Source organism: Prionailurus bengalensis, chromosome A1 (assembly GCF_016509475.1).
Source record: "Prionailurus bengalensis isolate Pbe53 chromosome A1, Fcat_Pben_1.1_paternal_pri, whole genome shotgun sequence".
NCBI classification, from domain to species: Eukaryota; Metazoa; Chordata; class Mammalia; order Carnivora; family Felidae; genus Prionailurus; species Prionailurus bengalensis.
The window spans coordinates 66,015,366-66,042,833 of NC_057343.1; the positions used below are offsets into that span (position 1 = coordinate 66,015,366).

General features: G+C 38.3%; 1 protein-coding gene across 2 annotated transcripts in view; it reads left to right on the plus strand.

The window, feature by feature from the left end:
• Positions 1 to 27,468, plus strand: part of GPC6 (glypican 6) — a 1,119,186-nt gene that overhangs the window by 315,730 nt on the left and 775,988 nt on the right. The gene's annotated exons all lie outside the window — the stretch shown is intronic.

Below are 27,468 nucleotides of genomic sequence, written 5' to 3' on the forward strand. Positions count from 1 at the left end.
TGGATTTTCTAGGCATTTCAGATATTAGTAAAAAAAAATAGACAAAGATCACTGTTCTGGTAGGTTATGTTATATTCAGGAAGACAGATTGTATGCGGCAAATCTTCTATATCAGTAAATTATAAAATATTTTAGAAATCGATGATGTTGTGGGAGAAATTAAAAAAAAAAAGACCCATTAAAAAGCCCTTTAGGCCCTTAGGGTTCGTGAGATTGAGCCCCACGTCTGGCTCAGTGCTGACAGTGTGGAGCCTGTTTGGGATTCTGTTTGGGATTCTCCCCCTCTGTCTCTTTCTCTCTCCAAATAAATAAACTTAAAAAAAAAACTTTAAAGGGGATATAATGTTGCAATCCCAACTAGACATGTTCTGGATCATGTGCTAAGTCACCATGAGGCAGATCCTCCTTCAACAGAATGCATTTAGCAGTTGTTACCAGTGAATGTATTTGTAGAGGGTGTGATGGCTCCCCACTTACCAGTATTTCCCAATCCTGATAGAGTTTCACACTGGAAAAAAGTAAAAAAAAGAAAACCCAAATTTAAATTTTCTTTTAATGGCAATGGAGCTGTTACAAAGAAGGGGTTTTTAAACGAACTAAGCAGACAATAACAACAAAAACAAAAATTAAACAGATGCCCAAGAAAGCTTGTAAAGGGATAAAATGAGAGAATCCATGGGTCAGACGGGGTTAAATTGAGTAGTCTAGATCTAGTTCATTAACGGTTTACAGTCAGATGCCTGCTTTATGTGGTTTCTGTCTCCTGTTGCAAAAACGTGGCTGGGTTTTAACAGGAACTTCCTTTTCCCAACACACCTACAGAAACTAATAGAGGCTGAACAGTAACTTTCAAAATGTTTTCCATTCTTTGCCATTCCTCCCTTTGCTCATTCCTTTCTCTTGCTAACTGTGGGAATTAAACTTGATTTACTGATGTGTGATCCATGGTTCTTTAAGGTACAGATGCCCTAATCTAACAGGATTGAGTTCAGGGGCATGGATCTCCATGATGTATCTTTTTAAGAAATGGGCATTAATGCATCAATTGCCAAGAATACTGTTTTTATGAGAGACGTTTTGAATGACATATGTTCAAGCATCATAGGATACTTGTGGATGTTTTTTAAGTTTTTTTTAAATAGATTTTTGATATGTAATTTGCATACTGTTACAGGTTGGATTATGTTCGCCCCAAAGATGCTGAAGTCCTAATCCCCACTATACCTCAGAATGTGACCTTAATTGACACCATGATGGTTGCAGGTGTGATGAGTTAAGATGAGGAATTGATCTTAATATTAATTATTAATTCCAATATTAAGATATTGGAATAGGGTGGGCCCCTGATCTTATAGGATTAGTATCTTTATAAGAAGAAGTAGAGACACACGGGGAAAAGTGATCTTGTGACAATGGAAGTAGAGATTGGAGTGATACATCTCCTAGCGAGGAATGGCAAGGATGCCAGCAAATGCCAGAAGCTAGAAGGCATGGGGGGATGATCCTTTGTAGATTTCATAGGGAACATGGTTTTGCTGACACCTTGATTTTGGACATCTAGCCTCTAGAAATGTAAGGCCATAAATTTCTGTTGTTTTAAGCCACCCAGACTGTGGTACTTTATTATGGCAGCCCCAGGAAACTAATACACATACTATAAAATTCAACAGTTGAAGCACAGAATTCATTGATTTTTAGTGATATACAAAGTTGCGCAACCTGAGCCCAGTTGAGTTTTAGAACCTGTTCATTACCCCAGAAAGTTTCTCGCATTGGTTTGCCATGCCCCAGGCAACTATTAATCTGCTTTCTGTCCCCATAGATTTGGCCGTTATGAACATTTCATATTAACAAAATCATCAAACATACAAATTTTTGCATCTGGTTTCTTTCAATTAGAATAATGTTTTGGGAGTTCATCCATGTGATACAGGGTTTTTTTGCTTGTTTGTTTTCATTTTTGTTTTTGTGGCCCTAATTTCCCCGAAGACAATCTACATGTAATGACAAACCCTGGGATGTGCCTAATATACTCTTTTGGCCAAACAAGAAAGTGCTGGAAGGGAACGTGAATTGTCATTGTTACAGGACTTTAAACTCTATTGATGGGATATCTAAGGAGATGTTGTTCCATGACTTTGTTTAATTTGGTGGATCTCAAACTTGAGCATGTATGGGAATCACCCGGAGGACCAGTTAAAATGTCAATTGCAGAGTCCCTTCTCCAGTTTCTGAATCGTTGGGCCTGTGCTGGGCCCGGGAACGTGCATCCTTAACCAGTTCCCAGATGCTGCTGCCGGGCCACAGAGCATCCTTTGAGGATCACGGCTTTAACCAGAGGCCACATTTAGTGGTGTTCGGGCTCTTTTCTTTTCCATTGCTGTCAATTCCTGCCTTCTTCTCGGTGACTTATAATAAGTAGGAGAGATTACTGTTTCTTAACCCGGAGTGGCCTCTAGTCCACATACATCTTTGAAAGCTCCATTTAAGTTTTGATAACTATTATCCATGCCTTCTGTGGAATATTGCATCTCCTGAGAGCTTTTGGTTTGCAGGATAAAATTTAAAAATCAATCAGCTTAATGTCATCTCTGTGCTGCATGCTTCTTGAGATCATAGTCACTTGCCCTATTTTAGAGAAGTCTCAGATCTACAAAGCTGCTGAGAATTGCTACCAATTTTTTTTTCTTCTTTTTTCAACCAGCAAGCTAGATTGAGGCTCAGTTGCTTAAATGCACACAGATTGGTCAAAGTCTCCAGTGAATCAGTAATAAATGACATTTTCTTGGAATCATAGGCATGCCATTAAGTTAGTTTTGCTTCTGTGTGTTTTTCCCCCTTTATCTCTAGTCTAACTAGGAAAACAATCTGAATTATATTGTCTCTTCCATTTAGTGTGTGATTTCATAGCTGCTACTGTAGATCTGTTGTTATAGTAAGAGTAAATACTTAAACTCAATAATACTAGTTAAAAGCATGTTACAATGAAAACAGGTCATTTGTTCGGTGGTAGGTCCAAATTTTGTGAGGTCTGAAGCATATATAAAAGGAGAGGGAAGGGCATCCTTTTTTTTTAAATATATGAAATTTTTTGTCAAATTGGTTTCCATACAACACCCAGTGCTCATCCCAATAGGTGCCCTCCTCAATACCCATCACCCCCCTTCCCCTCGCTCCCACCCCCCATAAACCCTCAGTTTGTTCTCAGTTTTTAAGAGTCTCTTATGCTTTGGCTCTCTCCCACTCTAACCTCCTTTTTTTTTTTTCCTTCCCCTCCCCCATAGGTTTCTGTTAAGTTTCTCAGGATCCACATAAGAGTGAAAACATATGGTATCTGTCTTTCTCTGTATGACTTATTTCACTTAACACTCTCCAGTTCCATTCACGTTTCTACAAAGGGCCATATTTCATTCTTTCTCATTGCCACGTAGTACTCCATTGTGTGTATAAACCACAATTTCTTTATCCATTCATCAGTTGATGGAAATTTAGGCTCTTAGGGGCATCCTTTTTTAAATGATAAGCATACAGAAGAATTTTATATTTTATAAAAAATATACAATTTCATATTAAGTGGATATTTATAGTGAATAAAGTAATCGTAACATTAAAGACAAAGTTCACACAATCTACAGAAATTACTTTTATTTATTACCTGCCTAACATACCTGTGTCCTTTGTCCTATCTTTACAGTTTAGGGCTGTATACTCTTTGATGGTACCTGCCTCTGGAGTGGAGTTTATAATATTTCTTTACAAAGAATGGGAAGTAAATACTGTCTTTTCTCTAGCTTGGTTGATTGAAATTGGTCATGTATTACTGAAAGTTCAGCAAAATTTATTTCTGCTTCACACGTCACCATCGATAATGCTAACAGTAAGACCCAATGCATCAAGGTAAAACAAAACGCCCAACCTCACCTACTAGCGTTCGCTTTTTAAAATAGGGCTGCTACTGGTTTAGGCCTGAAAAACACAAATCCAACTAAACTGAGTTTTATGTAATTCCCACCAAGGAAGGAAAGATGTATCATGCCTTGATTATTGTGTACATTACATTATCGAGTATATTTCATACAGGTGAGATTTTTTTACTGGACATCATTAAGAACCAAATCCTCCATTTACAATTTTATACTATATCTCATGATTGGATAAGTTCTCTACAGAAGCTCTTTAACTCCATGTGTTTGAATCACTTTTTCCTTTCCTCAGCTACCATAAACTTCTTTGCAGGGCACTACAGGGCATGTTTTGATGGTGGCAGGATCTGTAGCCTGGTTTCTTTCACATCCTGAGTCCAGTGGGCTGGTGGGATTCTGGGACGCCATTACTATACTAGCAATAACTTAACTTTATACAGAAGTTATGGAAGCTTCAGAAACATATCTTACTGAACCCAAATCACAAATATTTCCAAGTCAACTCTATCTTACTTACACTCCAAAAATTCCTACAGGCTCTCTAAGGTTATCTTGACATAAAGGGAAACATTCTTTTTTAATTTCTCCCTTTTTTTGAAAGTTTACGAAAACACACGGCTATGTGAGCATATGGCTGTGGCCCAACTAGTACCCAACTAGTGAGTCTCTATTAAGGCTCAAGTACACTGACTTCATGGGAATTCCAACTCTACCTTTGCTATGAAAACTAGCTCTGGAGTATGCTGTAGAAGAGAGAGAGTTAAAGAGAGAGAGAGAGGAGAAAAAGATTTTTCAGTGGGAGAAATAATGCATATTAACTATGAGAGTAGAGTTGATTCTTATTTATTTTATAGACTTGTCCTGACTGGACTTGAAATGACAATCAGAGATGTAGAGCTTCTGTGATTTTTTTTTTCTTTTTTAATGGGTATGTTTTTAAGAATGACTGGGGAGGACTAGATAAGAAAAGAGATTTGATTAAGACCCTTGAGGCCTGTGATTAAGTTTCTTATCTGAAGAGGCAATTAAAATTGTTGAAAGCTTGTGTCTCAGTCAGATTGGGCTGCCATAACAAAATACCATAGACTAGGTGGCTCCAAAAAACAGAAATTGATTTCCTCACAGTCCTGGAGACTGCAAAGCCTAGGGTGAAGGTCTGGCAGGATTCGGTTTCTGGCAAGAGCTCTCTTCCTGGCTGCCTTCTCTCTGTGTCTTCTCATGGTCAAGAGAGATCTCTCCTCCTCTTCTTTTAAGACCACAATCCTATTGAATTAGGGCCCCATCCTTAGGACTTCATTTAACCTTAATTACCTCCCAAAGACCCCATTACCAACTACCATCACTTTGGGGTTGGAACTTCAACATAGGCATTTTGGGGGATACGTTCAGTTCATAATGGCTTAAGAGAAGAGATAGGGCATGATTGAAATGGTGACTTGGAAAGACAAGTGTATCTCCTCAATGATAAATTGAAAGTCAGTGTTGGAGCTCCTGGCCCATACTTCTGCATTCTTACACACTTTACATTTTTTCACTGTCTACAAGCCACTACAAAGCTTTCCCCAAAGTACTTTTATGTGTTTTTAAATGTTACTTTTCTTAGGCTCTAGAAATATTTTAGAAGATCTAAAAGTAAAAGTTTTACCTTACTGATTTAAATTTTTTTTCATTAAAAACAATTTTTTTAAATGTTTATTATTGAGAGAGAGAGAGGGAGAGAGAGAGAAAGAGAGAGAGAGGGAGACAGGACATGTGTGGGGGAGGGGCAGAGAGAGAGAGGGTGACACAGAATCCAAAGCAGGCTCCTGGCTCTGAGCTATCAGCACAGAGCCTGACACAGGGCTCGAACCCACCAACCATGAGATCATGACCTGAACTGAAATCAAGAGTCAGATGCTTAACCAGATGAGCCACCCAGATACCTCAGTTATCTTGCTGATTTTTATCAATACTTCCCTATTAGATGACCAACAAATTTTTCTTAAAGACTCTGTCCCAGTTGTATTTACCAATCAGAAAGAGAGCATGCAGTCACCTGAAGAATACATTATGCATGTGGCAGAACTCACAATATTGTCATTATCTGTTTTTTTTTAAGCCCGTGTTCATTTAACAGACACTCAGGAGCCCCTTTTATGTGCCAGGTGTTATGGATGCATCTGTTAGCAAAACAGACGAACGTCTATAGCTTTGTGGAGATTTACATCCCAGGATTTTTTTTTCTGAAAGGAAACAAAACATTGTCATTCTGTTCTTGGTTACTGAACATTTATCTGGTTTTAAAATTAGTTTAGCCTTGGAATGAAATTTTTCGTTTATAATTAAATGTAAGTTAGATTTTAGCTCCTATTCATAGTCAAGTCAGAGTGGCTTTAAGTTACAACAATAATCTGCATTTAAATAGAAATCCTTCCTGCCAGCATCTATGGCATAGCATGAAAATATCATTTTTACAAAGGGTATTGTTCTGAATATATATATATATATAACTTACTATATAATTAAATGTAAAAGTGTTTTAGATTTTTATATCACTTAATGAAGCAAGAGGATTTTTCACATTAACCCTACTGAGCTTTTTGAACAAGAAAAATTGCCATTTTGAGTCCTTACAATTGCTTTCTGAAGTTTTAATTCCTAAAAGATGTATTCTGCAAGATACTGAAGGTCACACTATGTAGTAATGAGACTGAATTCCAAGTCCGTACATCGAGGTCATGCTTCATATGGATATCAATACTTAGGGTCGACATTTCACAAAAGCAGACTGCGTTATGACTGTACACACTGGGAATACCTCATTCTCCCTGAGATACTTTTTCTCTAAGTATTGCAATTGCTGCCCCTTTTAATAGATGAGAACATTGAGATCAGAAAAGCATGACTTCTGTCAATTTTATTCCTAATAAGTATCAAAGTCAGCATTATGATTAGCTCCATAAATAGTTTTATTCACAAAAGCAACTTAATGTATAATAAAAACAAAAATGTCAGTGGTCAGGCAGAAATAAAGACGATAGTTCTGTTAAAAATACGTGTCAGAGAGAGCCATAGCATCTGGTTCTCTAACTTCCTATGTATGTGTCCCTAGAAGCCTGGAAAAGGAAGGATGTATTGAGGATAATAGGCATATCAATTCATGAGGGGAGGTATGACTTTGGTAGAAAGTATTATGAAATGAAACTAAGAGAGAGCATTTTGATTTGCAATGTTTACCACCACTACCCCAATGCATGTTTTTACATAAGATATCAGTGGATGTCAAGGACTTAATACTACATTGATGTTTAAGTAAGTTTTCTGGGTGGTGAGAGAGGGCTTCTGGTGTCTGTAGCTTTCTGATTATCTGCAGGTCAAGAATAATGATTAGTGTCGTGTTTTATTTATTTATTTATTTATTTTTATTTTTTATTTTTTTTTATGAAATTTATTGACAAATTGGTTTCCATACAACACCCAGTGCTCACCCCAAAAGGTGCCCTCCTCAATACCCATCACCCACCCTCTCCTCCCTCCCACCCCCCATCAACCCTCAGTTTGTTCTCAGTTTTTAACAGTCTCTTATGCTTTGGCTCTCTCCCATTCTAACCTCTTTTTTTTTTTTTTCTTCCCCTCCCCCATGGGTTCCTGTTAAGTTTCTCAGGATCCACATAAGAGTGAAACCATATGGTATCTGTCTTTCTCTGTATGGCTTATTTCACTTAGCATCACACTCTCCAGTTCCATCCACGTTGCTACAAAAGGCCATATTTCATTTTTTCTCATTGCCACGTAATATTCCATTGTGTATATAAACCACAATTTCTTTATCCATTCATCAGTTGATGGACATTTAGGCTCTTTCCATAATTTGGCTATTGTTGAGAGTGCTGCTATGAACATTGGGGTACAAGTGGCCCTATGCATCAGTACTCCTATATCCCTTGGGTAAATTCCTAGCAGTGCTATTGCTGGGTCATAGGGTAGGTCTATTTTTAATTTTCTGAGGAACCTCCACACTGCTTTCCAGAGAGGCTGCACCAATTTGCGTTCCCACCAACAGTGCAAGAGGGTTCCCATTTCTCCACATCCTCTCCAGCATCTATAGTCTCCTGATTTGTTCATTTTGGCCACTCTGACTGGTGTGAGGTGATACCTGAGTGTGGTTTTGATTTGTATTTCCCTGATAAGGAGCGACGCTGAACATCTTTTCATGTGCCTGTTGGCCATCCGGATGTCTTCTTTAGAGAAGTGTCTATTCATGTTTTCTGCCCATTTCTTCACTGGGTTATTTGTTTTTCGGGTGTGGAGTTTGGTGAGCTCTTTACAGATTTTGGATACTAGCCCTTTTTCTGATATGTCATTTGCGAATATCTTTTCCCATTCCGTTGGTTGCCTTTTAGTTTTGTTGGTTGTTTCCTTTGCTGTGCAGAAGCTTTTTATCTTCATAAGGTCCCAGTAATTCACTTTTGCTTTTAATTCCCTTGCCTTTGGGGATGTGTCGAGTAAGAGATTGCTAAGGCTGAGGTCAGAGAGGTCTTTTCCTGCTTTCTCCTCTAAGGTTTTGATGGTTTCCTGTCTCACATTTAGGTCCTTTATCCATTTTGAGTTTATTTTTGTGAATGGTGTGAGAAAGTGGTCTAGTTTCAACCTTCTGCATGTTGCTGTCCAGTTCTCCCAGCACCATTTGTTAAAGAGGCTGTCTTTTTTCCATTGGATGTTCTTTCCTGCTTTGTCAAAGATGAGTTGGCCATACGTTTGTGGGTCTAGTTCTGGGGTTTCTATTCTATTCCATTGGTCTGTGTGTCTGTTTTTGTGCCAATACCATGCTGTCTTGATGATGACAGCTTTGTAGTAGAGGCTAAAGTCTGGGATTGTGATGCCTCCTGCTTTGGTCTTCTTCTTCAAAATTCCTTTGGCTATTCGGGGCCTTTTGTGGTTCCATATGAATTTTTCTAGTTTCGAGAAGAATGCTGGTGCAATTTTGATTGGGATTGCATTGAATGTGTAGATAGCTTTGGGTAGTATTGACATTTTGACAATATTTATTCTTCCAATCCATGAGCAGGGAATGTCTTTCCATTTCTTTAAATCTTCTTCAATTTCCTTCATAAGCTTTCTATAGTTTTCAGCATACAGATCCTTTACATCTTTGGTTAGATTTATTCCTAGGTATTTTATGCTTCTTGGTGCAATTGTGAATGGGATCAGTTTCTTTATTTGTCTTTCTGTTGCTTCATTGTTAGTGTATAAGAATGCAACTGATTTCTGTACATTGATTTTGTATCCTGCAACTTTGCTGAATTCATGTATCAGTTCTAGCAGACTTTTGGTGGAGTCTATCGGATTTTCCATGTATAATATCATGTCATCTGCAAAAAGCGAAAGCTTGACTTCATCTTTGCCAATTTTGATGCCTTTGATTTCCTTTTGTTGTCTGATTGCTGATGCTAGAACTTCCAGCACTATGTTAAACAGCAGCGGTGAGAGTGGGCATCCCTGTCGTGTTCCTGATCTCAGGGAAAAAGCTCTCAGTTTTTCCCCGTTGAGGATGATGTTAGCTGTGGGCTTTTCATAAATGGCTTTTATGATCTTTAAGTATGTTCCTTCTATCCCGACTTTCTCAAGGGTTTTTATTAAGAAAGGGTGCTGGATTTTGTCGAAGGCCTTTTCTGCATCGATTGACAGGATCATATGGTTCTTCTCTTTTTTTTGTTAATGTGATGTATCACGTTGATTGATTTGCGAATGTTGAACCAGCCCTGCATCCCAGGAATGAATCCCACTTGATCATGGTGAATAATTCTTTTTATATGCCGTTGAATTCGATTTGCTAGTATCTTATTGAGAATTTTTGCATCCATATTCATCAGGGATATTGGCCTGTAGTTCTCTTTTTTTACTGGGTCTCTGTCTGGTTTAGGAATCAAAGTAATACTGGCTTCATAGAATGAGTCTGGAAGTTTTCCTTCCCTTTCTATTTCTTGGAATAGCTTGAGAAGGATAGGTATTATCTCTGCTTTAAACGTCTGGTAGAACTCCCCTGGGAAGCCATCTGGTCCTGGACTCTTATTTGTTGGGAGATTTTTGATAACCGATTCAATTTCTTCGCTGGTTATGGGTCTGTTCAAGCTTTCTATTTCCTCCTGATTGAGTTTTGGAAGAGTGTGGGTGTTCAGGAATTTGTCCATTTCTTCCAGGTTGTCCAGTTTGTTGGCATATAAGTTTTCATAGTATTCCCTGATAATTGTTTGTATCTCTGAGGGATTGGTTGTAATCATTCCATTTTCATTCATGATTTTATCTATTTGGGTCATCTCCCTTTTCTTTTTGAGAAGCCTGGCTAGAGGTTTGTCAATTTTGTTTATTTTTTCAAAAAACCAACTCTTGGTTTCGTTGATCTGCTCTACAGTTTTTTTAGATTCTATATTGTTTATTTCTGCTCTGATCTTTATTATTTCTCTTCTTCTGCTGGGTTTAGGCTGCCTTTGCTGTTCTGCTTCTAGTTCCTTTAGGTGTGCTGTTAGATTTTGTATTTGGGATTTTTCTTGTTTCTTGAGATAGGCCTGGATTGCAATGTATTTTCCTCTCAGGACTGCCTTTGCTGCGTCCCAAAGCGTTTGGATTGTTGTATTTTCATTTTCGTTTGTTTCCATATATGTTTTAATTTCTTCTCTAATTGCCTGGTTGACCCACTCATTCGTTAGTAGGGTGTTCTTTAACCTCCATGCTTTTGGAGGTTTTCCAGACTTTTTTCTGTGGTTGATTTCAAGCTTCATAGCATTGTGGTCTGAAAGTAAGCATGGTATAATTTCAATTCTTGTAAACTTATGAAGGGCTGTTTTGTGACCCAGTATATGATCTATCTTGGAGAATGTTCCATGTGCACTCGAGAAGAAAGTATATTCTGTTGCTTTGGGATGCAGAGTTCTAAATATATCTGTCAAGTCCATCTGATCCAATGTCTCATTCAGGGCCCTTGTTTCTTTATTGACCGTGTGTCTAGATGATCTATCCATTTCTGTAAGTGGGGTGTTAAAGTCCCCTGCAATTACCACATTCTTCTCAATAAGGTTGCTTATGTTTATGAGTAATTGTTTTATATATTTGGGGGCTCCGGTATTCGGCGCATAGACATTTATAATTGTTAGCTCTTCCTGATGGATAGACCCTGTAACTATTATATAATGTCCTTCTTCATCTCTTGTTACAGCCTTTAATTTAAAGTCTAGTTTGTCTGATATAAGTATGGCTACTCCAGCTTTCTTTTGGCTTCCAGTCGCATGATAAATAGTTCTCCATCCCCTCACTCTCAATCTAAAGGTGTCCTCAGGTCTAAAATGAGTCTCTTGTAGACAGCAAATAGATGGGTCTTGTTTTTTTATCCATTCTGATACCCTATGTCTTTTGGTTGGCGCATTTAATCCATTTACATTCAGTGTTATTATAGAAAGATACGGGTTTAGAGTCATTGTGATGTCTGTATGTTTTATGCTTGTAGTGATGTCTCTGGGACTTTGTCTCACAGGGTCCCCCTTAGGATCTCTTGTAGGGCTGGTTTAGTGGTGACAAATTCCTTCAGTTTTTGTTTGTTTGGGAAGACCTTTATCTCTCCTTCTATTCTAAATGACAGACTTGCTGGATAAAGGATTCTTGGCTGCATATTTTTTCTGTCTAGCACCCTGAAAATCTCTTGCCAATTCTTTCTGGCCTGCCAAGTTTCAAAAGAGAGATCAGTCACGAGTCTTATAGGTCTCCCTTTATATGTGAGGGCACGTTTACCCCTTGCTGCTTTCAGAATTTTCTCTTTATCCTTGTATTTTGCCAGTTTCACTATGATATGTCGTGCAGAAGATCGATTCAAGTTACGTCTGAAGGGAGTTCTCTGTGCCTCTTGGATTTCAATGCCTTTTTCCTTCCCCAGTTCAGGGAAGTTCTCAGCTATGATTTCTTCAAGTACCCCTTCAGCACCTTTCCCTCTCTCTTCCTCCTCTGGGATACCAATTATGCGTATATTATTTCTTTTTAGTGTATCACTTAGTTCTCTAATTTTCCCCTCATACTCCTGGATTTTTTTATCTCTCTTTTTCTCAGCTTCCTCTTTTTCCATAACTTTATCTTCTAGTTCACCTATTCTCTCCTCTGCCTCTTCAAGCCGAGTTGTGGTGGTTTCCATTTTGTTATGCATTTCGTTTAAAGCGTTTTTCAGCTCCTCGTGACTGTTCCTTAGTCCCTTGATCTCTGTAGCAAGAGATTCTCTGCTGTCCTGTATACTGTTTTCAAGCCCAGCGATTAATTTTATGACTATTATTCTAAATTCACTTTCTGTTATATTATTTAAATCCTTTTTGATCAGCTCATTAGCTGTTGTTATTTCCTGGAGATTCTTCTGAGGGGAATTCTTCCGCTTGGTCATTTTGGATAGTCCCTGGCGTGGTGAGGACCTGCAGGGCACTTCCCCTGTGCTGTGGTGTATAACTGGAGTTGGTGGGCGGGGCCGCAGTCAGACCTGATGTCTGCCCCCAGCCCACCGCTGGGGCCACAGTCAGACTGGTGTGTGCCTTCTCTTCCCCTCCTCTAGGGGCGGGATTCACTGTGGGGTGGTGTGGCTCGTCTGGGCTACTTGCACCCTGCCAGGCTTGTGATGCTGGGGATCTGGCGTATTAGCTGGGGTGGGTAGGCAAGGTGCACGGGGGCAGGAGGGGCAGGCTTAGATCGCTTCTCCTTAGGTGATCCACTTCAGGAGGGGCCCTGTGGCAGCGGGAGGGAGTCAGATCCGCTGCAGGAGGTTTGGCTCCGCAGAAGCGCAGAGTTGGGTGTTTGCGCTGAGCGAGCAAGTTCCCTGGCAGGAACTGGTTCCCTTTGGGATTTCGGCTGGGGGATGGGCGGGGGAGATGGCGCTGGCGAGCGCCTTTGTTCCCCACCAAACTGAGCTCTGTCGTCAGGGGGCTCAGCAGCTCTCCCTCCCTTTGTCCTCCAGCCTTCCCGCTTTCTGAGCAGAGCTGTTAACTTATGACCTCCCAGACGCTAAGTCGCGCTTGTTGTGGGAACACAGTCCGTCAGGCCCCTCCGCTTTTGCAAGCCAGACTCGGGGGCTCTGCTTGGCCGGGAGCCGCCCCTCCGCCCCGGTTCCCTCCCGCCAGTCCGTGGAGCGCGCACCGCCTCGCCGCCCTTCCTACCCTCTTCAGTGGGCCTCTCGTCTGCGTTTGGCTCCAGCGACTCTGTTCTGCTAATCCTCTGGCGGTTTTCTGGGTTATTTAGGCAGGTGTAGATGGAATCTAAGTGATCAGCATGACGAGCAGTGAGCCCAGCGTCCTCCTAAGCCGCCATCTTGCAAAACCTCCAGTGTCGTGTTTTAGAAGGACTCTCATTGTTGCTTTGAGTTTTAAATAACAAAATATAAGTGACAGTCTTTTGCCCATAACAAGGGCAATGCAAATGTTAATTACCATTATTTCTCTCAGTGTCATATTTGCTTAAATTGCTTCATCCTAAACTGAGGTTGTTGTAAAATGGAGCGGGCATCCAAGATGTCACAGATGTCAGAAAACAAACAGAGAAACGAACTGGGGGCCTTACAGCATGCTCCCCAAACATTCAGACTTAAGGGATCAATAAACTTCCATATCAAAATTTGGAAACTGGCACAGGGCTGCCCATTTTTTAAATTTTGTTTAAAAAAATACTTTTTTGAAAAGGCTACAACATTGATTGTCAACTCCCTTTTCATGGAAAGGACAGAATCTCAGACTAAAGAACAGACCTTTCCATTGAACGTATTTAGCTTGATTAAATACTTGTTGCATTTGTCTTTATTTTTCTCATTTCGCATAAGGCCGCCGAGCACTTCGGCATGAGTCGACAGTTCTGGTATTTGGGAACTTCTGCTGTCAACCATTGGTGCTCCTGTCTCAGAGCAGCTCCCTCTAGGTCACATTTACCTTGGAACAGAGCTGCGTTATTGTGGATTGGGTGCCAGGCAGATGGGGGCTCAGTCTATTGTGCCAGGAACAGTGGAAGTCAAAGCTGTTGTCAACCCTTCTAGATAGGTAGCCCACTTTTCCATAGTGGAGGCCTCAAGCATACATCCAGGTAGGGCTTTGCCTTTTCCCTTGGGAAGTATTTCGGAATTTGCTCAGATGTTCAAAAAAGAGCCCAGAATAGAACTACCTGACAATCTAGCAATTATACTACCAAAGACTTTAAACAAAGGATAAAAAAGTGCTGATGTGAAGGGGCACATGCAGCCTAATGTTTATAGCAGTGTTATCAACAGTAGCCAAATTATGGAAAGAGCCCAAATGTCCAATGGTTGATGAATGGATAAAGAAGATGTGGTATTTATATACAATGGAATACTGCCCGGCGATGAAAAAGAATGAAGTCTTGCCATTTGCAACAACGTGGATGGAACTAGAGGGTATTATGCTAAGCGAAATAAGTCAGAAAAAGACAAATATCATATGATTTCACTCATAGGTAGAATTTGCGAAACTCAGCAGATGAACATAGAGGAAGGGAAGGAAAAATAAGATAAAAAGAGAGAGAGAGGCAAAGCATAAGAGACTCTTAACTACAGAGAACAAACCGAGGGTTGCCGGGGGGGGGGGGTGGTGGTAAGTAAGGGGGGTGGGTTAAATGGGCAACGGGCATTAAAGAGGGCACTTTTCAGAATGAGCACTGGGTGTCATATGTAAGATATGAACCATTGGGTTCTCTTCCTGGAGCCAAGACGAACTACACTGTATGTTAACTAACCTGAATTTAAATTAAAAAAAAAAACACTATAGAAATTTCAAATCCCTATGCTGTATACCTGAAAGTAATGTAACTTTGTATGTCAACTAAACTTCAACAATAAAAATTAAAAAATAAATTATCCATAAATAAATAAATAAATAAATAAATAAATAAATGCTAAAAGCAAACAAACAAAAGAAAAAGAGCCCAGAGATCATAAACATGATGAAATTTTGTGACTCTCTAACAGAGTCACACCGTAACAAATCCTTTATTTTATTGACTTGGGAAGGGCACCCCAGCTACCTGAATGAGATAAATACCTTAGCTAATAAGGAGTGTCCCACTGATATAGTACTTCTGCCCCCAAACAAAGATTTTGTGGCTGATGTTCTGTTGATTTTTAGAACATAGGTATTAATTATCTAAACAACGAATGTGCAACACTAATACTGAGCTCTAAATTCTCTCTTCTTCTCCCTCCTGAGGCTCAGTCTTCTGTATCTGTTCCCTTCTGATTGGTTCTGACTTTGTTTTAAAGGTGCTTAAAGGTAATGCATAGTGTGTGTGTGTGTGTGTGTGTGTGTGTGTGTGTGTGTGTGTGACAGAGAAAGAGAGAGAGAGAGAGAGAGAGAGAAATAAAACTGCCTTACTAATGCAGGATACCTTCTTTTTAATACTATAGGAATGATTGTAATAGTTAGAAGCTAAGAGACAAAAGGCTAAAATACAGTAGGAACCCCTATACCCTCTCACATTCCTGGGCCCAGTACTGAGCATTTTGGAGCTGATGTAGCAGCTCTGACATCTGCAATCTGTGTTCAACTTATTGTCATCTCTCAACCAGTGGAAGGACAGAAAAAAGAGCAGGGGATAGCAACCCCCCAATCCCCAGTCCTTTGAAAGGTATAGTGTAATGCAAGAGTGAGTGCATTGGTTCAAATTTCATTTGCCCAAATCTTAGTCACGTGACCACCACTGACTTGCAAAGGGTTCTGGGCAATGCAGTCTTGTGCTGGGCTTGCTCCTTGCTGAACTTCACAAGTTGCAGTGTGAAAGGGGTGAATGAATATGATAGACCATGAATAGCCAATTCCCTTTCTTAGGAGTGAGTCCTTATTGCCACTGATTATTTTGAGATGACAACAGCACCAAACAAATGGCATGGGTGGGGTGGGGGTAGTAACATTTTGAGCGGTGACACATTCAGTTTTCAGTGCTTTGATTTTAAATTGAAAATGACATGATATACTCAAGCAGCTGTTCTCAAAGTCTTCTGCAGGGAGCTTTGCAGGTTCCAGAGACCATTTTCAGAGATTGTGCAAGATCAAAGCTATTTTCATACTAATTGTAGGAAGTTCTTTGCTCCTTTTTATTCTCATTCTCTCATGAATGAGCAGTGGAGTTTTCTAGGGGCTTTGCCCTATGTGTGACTTCACTGCTCTGAAGGATAATAGAAAGTGTGCCTGTCTGTTCATCTATTTAAACACTTCTCAGTGGTAATCTCTAATACAATATAGTTTAGATTTTTTAAAAGCTTTTGGGTTTTTGTTTTGTTTACAATTTTTAAGAATGTAAGGGGCCCTGTGACAAAAAAACTTAAACATTGTGGTGCTGAAGTATAATGCATTTTATCTTTAGACTTTAAAGCCCAACCTAATTCTTTAATAAGGCGTTTAGTTAAATAAATGAAATATCATGAAACTATTTTTGATCTCAGAGTTTAGCACCGAAACTCTGAAAGAATGTGTTCCTGCTTCTAGGAAAACTTTTGTTGGTTTTACTTCCACTGTATGATGTCATTTTGCCACTCAAAACCAAATCATGAATAGAAAATGGCAATTGCTTTCAGCATTTCTTCTCATAAAGGAAAAAAATCACTTTTTATCAGCAAGGTTAAAGGGTTACAGAGAAGTTTATGATATTAGTGTTCATTCACTCTCCCTGGTGTGTGTTGTGGGGGGAGAAAAAAACCCCACTTTGATGTTCTACAATGACAGCTAACTTGAGAATTTCTCCACATTTGCTCAGCCTGACAAAAAGAAGCCATTCAGTTAGACATAAAGAAGCTGCCTTTTCATTTTGCCCCAGCATTTCAGCCCATCAACCGTGTTTTAAATGCTAAAATTATATAGCTAAGTACTTTCTGAGAGATTTGAGAATTGTTCCCTCTCTTAGAAAAAGTATAATAAGCAAATTTTGACTTTGGCTTTGCTATCCCTAACATTACTGTACTTTATTATTTTTGGTTTCCTTCTAAAGAAAAGTATGAAACCTTTGATTAAGAAATACAGATGTACCCGTTACTTTACAAGACCTTGAGAGAGCACTTGCGAATTATTTTTTGTATCTAAATTAGGGGAGGCAAAGAAATTTGGACAGGCACTGGGGATTGGACAGTCTTAAGGCGTCTTAGCAGTTCACTTTAAAATGAAGAGCTGAGAAACACTATATTATTCACTCTAGGAAAAGAAATGCCCTTCTCTTGCTATTATATCAGATTCTTAGACACAAACATGACCAATATAGGATGCATATTTTTGTCTTCAGTTTTCCTTATTTCTTCCTCTGTCTCATCTAATTACAGTATTGCCAAACCATAGGAACAAGAACATTTGGAAATTTCCAGAACCTTACCACAATAAAGCATGAATTTTATAATTTACATATTGCGCTGAAATCTTCTGTGCCACGACGTGACAGCGTCTTTTCATTCAGACAGAATTTACCACTACCGAATATTAGGCATTTTGTGAAATAGATATTTGCTTGTGTGCACATTTCATGGTGACATTTTTGGGGTTTGGATTCAGAGATTCAGAGATTAATTTGCTTTTCATAATGTGATTAGTGGATGACGGGGTCGGGGGGTGCTCGAGACAGAATCGGACTCCTGGACTGTAGACTTGATTCCCTACAAGGCAGCTGAGTGTATTGAATAAGAAATTTAAGTGCTTGTGCCTTACTTTGTTACCTTTGACTTTCTAGCTGTGCAGTCTGGGCAAGTGACTTCTGTCTATGTCTCAGTTTTGTCATCTACAAAGTGGGGATGCTATCATTCTTACAAGGCTATTGGATGGATTATAAGAACTAGTTTACATAAAATTCATAGAACAAAAAAAAATTCATAGAACAGTTCTTGTCTCATAAGCACTATCAGCATGTTACTGCTATTATTATGATCTGTAAATGAGAAGATTATCAAGATAAACCCTGAGATATCTTCCAGCTGTAATATTTTTATTTAATTGAAGGAGTAGAAAGACAGACTCATAGTGCCACATTTTTGTGGAAAATCTCATCCAAGTTTTGTTGTCTTGTGGTTCATATTATTGTTTTTGCACACAGCACCCTCTCCCCTCCATATCCCAGACCTGCCCTGTGCTCAGGGGCCACTGTCCCCCTGCTGCATTACCACAGGAAGCTCCCCTCCTCAGGTTTACAAGAAGATTTACACACAGCCTCCCACCAAAGTCCTGCTTTAGGCCCCTGCCTGACTCCCTTTCAGGTCCTCTCTTCCTACTGCCTCAAGCCAGGATTTCCCCTCAGGCTGAGAAGCCTTCCCAGAGCTCCTTCATCCCAGGGTGCACAGGGACCTGACCCAGGAGCCCCCTACACAGACAGCTAAGTCCAGACTTGAATGCTTTACATGGTTCAGCAGGTGTGAGAACACACATTTCCGCCTTTAAAATGAGAGCAAGGTGATACTTCATAGGTTCTTTTCAGAAACTTACTTGCTTCTTGGGTCTCCCCAGAGCCTATAGCCCAGATGAACAATGGCCCTCCTTCAAGAAATTGATTTTATCATCTTTCCCTGCTTGGGAATTCAGGATCCCTTCCTCTAAGGAAAGAGATAGGAAAACAGCAGCTGTTCCTAACCCCAGAAAATTTAGATTAAGAAGGTGAGTCTGCATTTTGATGCAAAACTATGTATCTCTCTGTCTCCATTGTGTGGATTCTAGAAAAGGATCTTTGCTTCCCTCTTGCATAACAAGAAGCTCTTTAAAAGTGGGGGGGGGGTTGTTTGCTGGTTGGTTTTTACCAATACAAACTGTCTTTGAGGAAAAAAAACCAGCATTCTTCCTTTTATTAAAATTTATTTTCAAGTTATCATGCAGTGTGGTGTTGTCTTCCGGAGTTGAACACAGTGATTCATCTTTTTCCTATGACATATGACACCCAGTGCTCATCCTAAAAAGTGCCCTCCTTAATGCTCCTCACCAATTAAATCCATCCCTCCACCAACCCCTCCTCCAGCAACCCTCAGTTTGTTCACACAGATACACAATGCTGGAAGCTTCTTAAAAAAGAATGACTATTGAGATATTCTGTGTGGGTGTATATGTGTATGTATATTTACTTAACACATTTCATTCAAAATTTTGCTCATACTGATTGTCTTCTGCCCATACTTTCCAACCATGGATTTGTGATTTTTTTTTTTAATGTTATAACCGAAAGCCTACTGTATATGAGTGTGTGTTTGAGGAAAAGGGTGGGGAAAGGGGTATGGTGTGATGGAGAATACTTCAGCAAGATATTAAGATAATATAATTACCTTAAAAAAATCAAGACCCTTAACACGCTAGTTTCTGCCAGGTATTTTTCCCCTTGTTAACCATGTTTTGAAACAATTTCAAATTTACAGAAATGTTATAAAAATAGTACAAAGAGTTCCTTTATACCCCTCCCCCGGATTCACCAGTGGTTAACATTTTATCATGTTTGCCCCTTTTCGGAATTTTTTGAGCCTAAGTTGCAGACACGATGCCCATCATCTTTTCATTTCTCCCCATCATTTTATTGAAAACATTTTCAAGCATACAGAAAAATTAAAAGTATTTGTGGTGAATACCTCTAAACCCAGTGCCTACATTATCCTTCCATTACATTTTACCAAACTTGTCTTATTACAAGTCTGTTGTCCATTTATGTGTCCGTCCTTCCATCCCATTGCTTTTTGAACAACTTTATTATGTATAATTTACAAACCATAAAACTCACCCTTGAGGTCATTTTAATCCACAGTCACATCACAGGAAATCATAGCTAGTTTGGTGAATTCTAACCAAAGCAGCCCATTTCTCAATATAAGTGCCTCTCATTTTGTAGAAGGAGACTGATCTCAGTGAGGGACCCTGACCTGTAATCCAGGATCCAGGATCCCTGATGGTTGGAGCCTCAGACAATCATATTACTGTCTCTGAATCTCAGTTTTTGGAAATCTGGAATAAGACCATTTGAGCCATTGATCAACCAATTTCTTGAGGCCCTAAGATGCAGCCATTCTAAATGCTAGTATTCCCGTTTCTTCATACTCTGCACAGTGTAGTACATTACACCTTTTGTTTGCTTTCCTCAGAATTAATCCTGATGACATCATGTGGAGCAAGTTAGCCTGAACATTTAAGGGGATAAAACACTTATGCCTTGAGGACTCTTCGCGAGCGAATCATTTATACATAGCATTTGTGGCATTCTGCTGTGAAATGGAATCTTGCTGTTACTAATGCAGAAGCCTGCTGGTAAATGCTCAGACTGTACATATTAGCCAGCTGGTGGCTGAATTCTGACTATTGAGCTGCCTAGAATTGGAATAATTAATTTTCCTGGAGAAAGTGCGTTGTGGTTGTAGCTTTTTGGATTTGTGACTGTAATCTGTAATCACCAGGGAATTTATTTAGATTTGCAATTATACTAGAGTTAGTAATTTATAGTAGAGATGGGAGCTTGCTAAATAGGAGGCATAGAGCTGTGAGTTTCCATTAATAGTTTTGTGAGCTTTGTATAATACCCAAGCTGTTAGCAAAGAACTATTAGCTAAATAGTCAGTTCATGTTCGTCTTATCTAATGAAAGCAGAAACCAATGTGTTTACCTCAGGAGTTTTTCCATTTATTTAAAATATGGTTTTCTTTTGCATGAAAAGAGAGTGTCACTCTAAAAGCTTATATTTTAAAGAAGTGTGATTATAAATAATGGCTGCCTAGATATATAGCATTGTGTTTTTTAATATATTCCAGTAATATCGTTCTTCTTATTGTGACTAAAAATTAACATGCCATCCTCTGTTAAATACTGTATCGTGAAGGAAAGAATATGTGAATTGACTGTTTTTTAAAATTATGCATTTTCTTTGTATAGAAAGGATTTTTTGATAAAAAGAGTATTCTTACTAATACATACCAATTATTTTAAAGAGATGCTTATGTGCAATTATGTAGATTAGTCATAGATTAGCCAAGAAAGTAGACATGACTAATAGGAAATCATAAAAGTTGCCAAGAAGGCTTTATCTTGTACTTTGAAATAGCCTTCTTTATACTTTGCAACCATTCTACACATTTATGGGTATAATTCTGCATAGTTGTGCAATTTATGAAATTGTATTGTTGCTCACATGATTAAGAATTGACTTTTTTTAAAAAAAAAGGCAGATGCTTTATTTCATATCCACATTATAAGATGAAATATTATATGTGATAACTATACTGTGATGAATTTGCATCCCTGGATTACTGAGGCTCACAGCTGCTCAACTAGGGCCCCAAGAATCTGATATGTTATAGAGTTCAGAATTTTGTTTATTTTAGAAAGTTAATTCACTGTCTATGCAATATAGAATAGAACATCCCCAATGGAGTCAAGCAGTGTATTAATATTTCTACAATAAAACAGGGATATTCCCTCTCTGTGAGATCCATAGATTATAAGTAACATCCTATCAGTGTGGAAATTAATTATCAGTTAACACCGTTTGGATTAATGCTAGTGTTTCTGGTTTTCACAGTTTTTAGATTTTAAATTTTTTTTAATGTTTTTATTTATTTTTGAGACAGAGAGAGACAGAGCATGAGCAGGGCAGAGAGAGAGGGAGACACAGAATCTGAAGCAGGCTCCAGGCCCTGAGCTGTTAGCACAGAGCCCGGCACGGGGCTTGAACCCATGAACCGTGAGATCATGACCTGAGCCGAATTCGGTCACTCCACCAACTGAGCCACCCAGGCAACAGTATATTTTTTAAAGGGTTTTTTTACATGTGTTGTTTCTGTTGGAAGTATGCTCTAGTCTCAAACTGACAGAGGTAAAATAGGCATATCCCAACCACAGCTTTGTTCATTAATGTATTTGAGTCCTTGTCCTATTTTTTCCTTTCCTAAAATTCAATTCCCTTCAAAATATCTGGAAATTCCTGTAAGTTTTCTATAAGCTCTAGTTGTTCATAAGCTGGAAAATAGCAATATAATAAATGAATGTCATTGTTATTTTAAATAAATATTTGCTTCCTTTTTCCTTAGGAAGGATATTACTTGAGATTATTCCAAACTAACTGTCTACTACTAAGCTAGCTTTGGGACCAGAAATCTATATTTAGTAGGTATCAAAAGGAGATAGTTGACAGTCTTCAGTAAATAGAACTGTTGGTTATTTGAAAACAAATATTGTCCTAAGAGTTGTGATAAGCAAGGATCATAAAAATAGTCTCTACAGTATTTTCATTGAAGGGAATTAAAGTTTAAACGCTAAGGTAAAACAGACTGTGGCATGTATTGATTTGAATATAACTCATAAAGACAAATAAATAATATTAAAGAGATCGCTCTAATATAGAAGGATGCAATCATGCAGGCTTGGGTTCTGTTCTTAGACTTTTAAGAAAAAGAAATAAAGCAAACTTTGAGGCAGGGAGACACAAATGCCCATTAAATTGCCTTTGAGTACAGTTGAAAGAAGACTGTAATTCCATCTATCTTAACTAAAATTAGAGAGGTTAAAATAGATTTTAGCTTCTACATGTGTGAATAATGGTGCTGATTTTGTTTTTAATTAATATATATATTTTACATGTCACATATTTATCAACTTGTTAAAAATGGAATCCATCTCAAATAAATATGGTAAAAATGCATGCAGAATACTTAGTAAAATGTTTGCGAATGGATATATGAGTAAACACAGTTAAGTGACACCCTTTGTAAAGCTGGAATCATGAAAACACTATATAAACTTATTTTTATTTTATTCCATGCAAAACTAACAATTCAAGCTTTATTTATTGAATGTAAATTATTTATACTGTAACTGACAGAAGATAAAGGAACATTAAAATTCAAATTTTCAGATTTCTTTCTAGGTAATCACTTGGATCCAGTTTCATAGGTATACGTGTGCTTAGAACACTCTAAAGTAATTGTATGTGAATACTTACTTCTTAGAAACACTGAGCCTAGAGGCTGCCAGGTAGAAGGTATCCTGATTATTTGGTGTGTATATAAAAATGACAAATTCAGTTTACACTTTGAACCCCAAATTCTACTCCTTAGAATTTTTTCTGCAGATATACTTGGGGATGATTAAATTAATTCTGTTGTGTTTATAAAATGCAATTCTAAAATAGCAATGCAAATATAAAAAAGCTTTCTCTCTACTGAGATATTAAATGAAAAAAAGCTAAGTGCAGACCAATATGTATATTGTGATACCATTCATATAAAGAAAGTGGAAAATACATACATTTGTGATTTGTGTACTTATGTACATGTCTATATTAGCTCTATATGAATAGAATAGTTCTGGGGAGAGAAAGTAAGAAATTATGACAATTACCTGTTGTAAAGGACGTGAACTGAGTATAGACATAGAGGTGGGAGGGGCACTTTTACTATCTACCATTTTATACGTTTTGATGCATACCATGTGATCGTATTATTATTTAATTTTACAGTGAACATTTTTAAAAGGTGTTGTGCTTCAATTTCCCCACTTGTTCATTTGAGAAACGGATCAGTCGGAGCCTACATATAGTGTGTCTGTATGTAGTGGGGGCTGTAAGTGAAGACACGTTAGGAGAATACATCATGTTCTCATGGGCTGAAAAGGAGGAAGATCAGCTTGGCTTTTTTTTATTTTTTAATCATGTGAGATGTGGTCAGTTAATAATATTCCATAGCTAAGAGTCCACTTCGATTTAGAATCTGCATTAGCGAAAAATGGAAAGACTTTTTCGATTTGTATGACAGATATTAAAACTGATGGTGAAATTTCTATTTCTACATGAATATTAAAAGATTCCATTAGGATGGATGAGCCAAGAATAAATCAAAACATACATTAAGAATATTAAATTATGTGAATTAGAAAGTTATTTTTTTAAATGCTTGTGTGCTCAATCCTCTGTGGTTAATTGATCAAGTACTTGATATACTGAGGTTAGTTTGCTCACTTACTGAGTTTTTGTAGCTCTGCATTGGAGGATATCATTGCATAAACATGTTATAATTAAAAACATCTTTGTAACTGAGGGCCTCCTGGCTGGCTTGGTCTGTGGAGTGTGCAACTCTTGAATCTTGGGGTTGTAAGTTCGAGCTCCCTGTTGGGTATAGAGATTACTTAAAAATAAAAGTAAAAAACCAAATCTTTATAAGTGAAACCCAACCTTTATAAGCATACTCTATGTACAGAGTAACTTGTCTTTCAACGTTCTTAATAATTCCTCTAATCTGTTAACCAGGGCATCTACCACAGAGACATTCACATATGTGTCTCTTGCAAATAAAACCAATGTTGGAGCATCTTATGGAGAATTTACATAATTTGACAGTAAAGAGTTTAGAAACCTGCCCAATATATAGCAAATTGAATACTCAGGGGACAGCTTCCATTTTCTTTAAATGTCTTGTAGCTCTGGGACTAGTTGGCGTTAATTATTTTATTTTATTTTATTTTATTTTATTTTATTTTATTTTATTTTATTATTTTATTCATTTTTTTAATGTTTATTCATGTTTGAGAGAGCAAGAGAGAAACAGAGCATGAGCAGGGGAGTGGCAGGGAGAGAGAGGGAGGCACAGAATCTGAAGCAGGCTCCAGGCTCTGAGCGGTCAGCACAGAGCTGGACGTGGGACTCGAACCCATGGGCCATGAGATCATCACCTGAGCCGAATTTGGACACTTAACCGACTGAGCCACCCAGGCACGCGAACAATATTTATTTTAAATAAATGAACATATAATTTACTTTCTAATCACAAAATAACTTTTTGAAAACAATATGCCCAACAGTATTGAAAAACTTCCCTGATGTTTAATATGGTGGCTTCTCTTTGAATTTCAGCAAAGTATAGGTACAGGGAAATTTGTATCAGTTAACTGCTTCCAGGGCTTATATGTGTTAGTTTTCTTTTTGTTTTTTATTCCAATATATAAAAGAATGTATAGTAATCTTTTCATGTCTTGTTCCATAAAATCTAATTTCTGCTAGTTGTACATATGCAGGTGATGAGCAATTTAAATTGAACTATTTTCTTTCTTGGAATGGAAACATAATGTTCTATCTGCGCATTGTTTTGTTCTTCAGTATCACATAATGTTAAAACGTATGACTGATTGGCATGTTACAAAGAATGGTAAGTGATATCATATATCTATACTATCATTATACAATAGGATTATTGTGTCTTCCAACAAAGTGTATGCTCTGATGGATGGCATTACAGTTCTTCAATTCAGAAAACTATATATATATATATATATATATATATATATATATATATATACATATATACATATATATATATATACACACACGCACACACTTAATGCAATTAAAGAGTTATTGTATCTTCAGTAATATGCACATTCATTATATGGCATAATCTTTTGGAAACATAGAGAATATAGGTGCAACATCTACCATCTGATTTGAGGCATCCTATAACTTAAAGGTAAGAGCTGTCTTACGTCATATAGATATTGCATAGATCAACTCTCTAGCGAGGGCTAATGTTTGTGCACTTCTCCCTTGAATTTTCATAGCAGGCAAGGCAGGAGTGGGATCAGAGTCTTGAGATATAGATGCCTTGGTCCTCATTAAGAGGAGCAGTGAGGGAGACCATGTAAGAAGTACCAAAGTCCAACATATCAGAAGAGTGTTTGTGTGCTGGCAAAACTCAGACATGGATGTGGCACGCAGGGTGAAGGAGCAGGGGTCAGGGAGATGAGAGAAAGTGCTGCCAGGAGCACTGGCAGGGAATGGGTAAGGTGGGGAGGATATTGAGTGATTGCCTAGTCACAACTAGTGTTTGGACTGGCAAGCGTGTACTGCAAGAGTATACAGCCCTTGTTTATTCAAGTGGAAGGGCAGAACAACAGTCTTTGCCAGCTTGATGTTGATTCTTAGGCCCTGGAGGCAAGGATTAGTCATGGTTCTCCAGAGAAAGAGAATCAACAGGATACACATATATGTGTAGAGAGGAAGAGACTTATTATAAGGATTGGATCATGTGATTATAGAGGCTGAGATGTTCCCAGATCACAGTCACCAAGCTGGAGACCCAGGACAGCTGGGTGTGTAGCTCAGTCTGAATCCAAAGGTCTAAAAACTGGAGGAACCGATGGATAAGTTCCAGTCTTAATGTTGGCATGCTGGATTCTCAAGAAGAGCTGATGTGTCAGTTTAGGTCCCAAGGCAAGAAAATGCTGATGTTCCATCTGCACAGTCAGACAGGGATTTCCCTTACCTGGAGGAGAGTCAGCCTTTCTGTTCTAAACAGTCCTTCAGCAGATTGGATGGGGCCCACCACATTAGGGAGGGCAATCTGCTCTACTCAGTCTATCAACTCAAATGTTAGTCTCTTCCAGAAACACTCTCACAGACACACCCAGCATAATGTTTGACCAAATGTCTGGACACTCCATAGTCAGATGATCATAGGCAGCTCAAAACAGACCCACCAGTGAATGCTGCTGATAGAATCTTCTGAGGACTGCCTTTATACATGGATAGTGTGAATTTACAAGAGTTAAGACCGTAAGTGTCATTACACTTCCCTAGTTTTACCCTTCTTTTATTAGATGAGATAGCTGAATGAACTCAAGAAGTTGAGGATGCTGTCTAACTCAATGTGGGCCTCCTGCAGTCTTCCTTTGAGAAAACATACATTCATGAATGATCTCCTAATTATTATGTTTACACAGGGCCCTTTTTATACATATTCTGATATCTCTGTTATGAATATTCATTTTGTGTCTCATCCTCAAATCATCTCTACTTGAAAAATCCGTCCTTTGCTCTGTTACCCCAACCCCTTCCCAAGTTCCACTAATAATAGATGAGATTTGATCGTGTGGGTAAGCACCACTTCAGATTTCAAGTGCATGGCTTCACCTTACCTTTCTATTAGCTTTTCCAATTAATGAGCATTATCGTATACATTGTCTCATTTGATGACTTGGTGAAATATTGGTTGAACCTTATGAAATTGCTCGTATTTGACTGTTTTAGTTTCACAAAATGAATACAGTTGACACTTGAACAAAGTTGGGGGTACAGACACAGACCTCTGTGCAGTTGAAAATCTGTGTATAACATTTAGCTCCCTGAAAACTCAGCTAGTGATAACCTACTGTTAACTGGAACCTTACCAATAACATTAACAGCTGATTTACATGTATTTTGTATGTTATATGTATCATATACTGTATTCTTACAATAAAGTAAGCTAGAGAAGGGGAAATGTTAAGAAAATTATTCAGAAAATTGGGGCACCTAGGTGGCTCAGTCAGTTAAGCATCCAATCCCTGATTTCGGCTCAGGTCATGATCTCATGGTTCATGAGATGGAGCCCCTCATTGGGCACTGTGCTGACAGTGTGGGGCCTGCTTGGGATTCTCTCTACCTCTCTATGCCCACCCCTCAAAATAAATAAATAAACATTTTTTAAAAAAAGTTATTAGGAAAATAAAATATACTTATGATGGTATACTATATATATTGAAAAAAAAATTCATGTGTAAGTGGACCCATGCAGTTAAAATCCACATTGTTC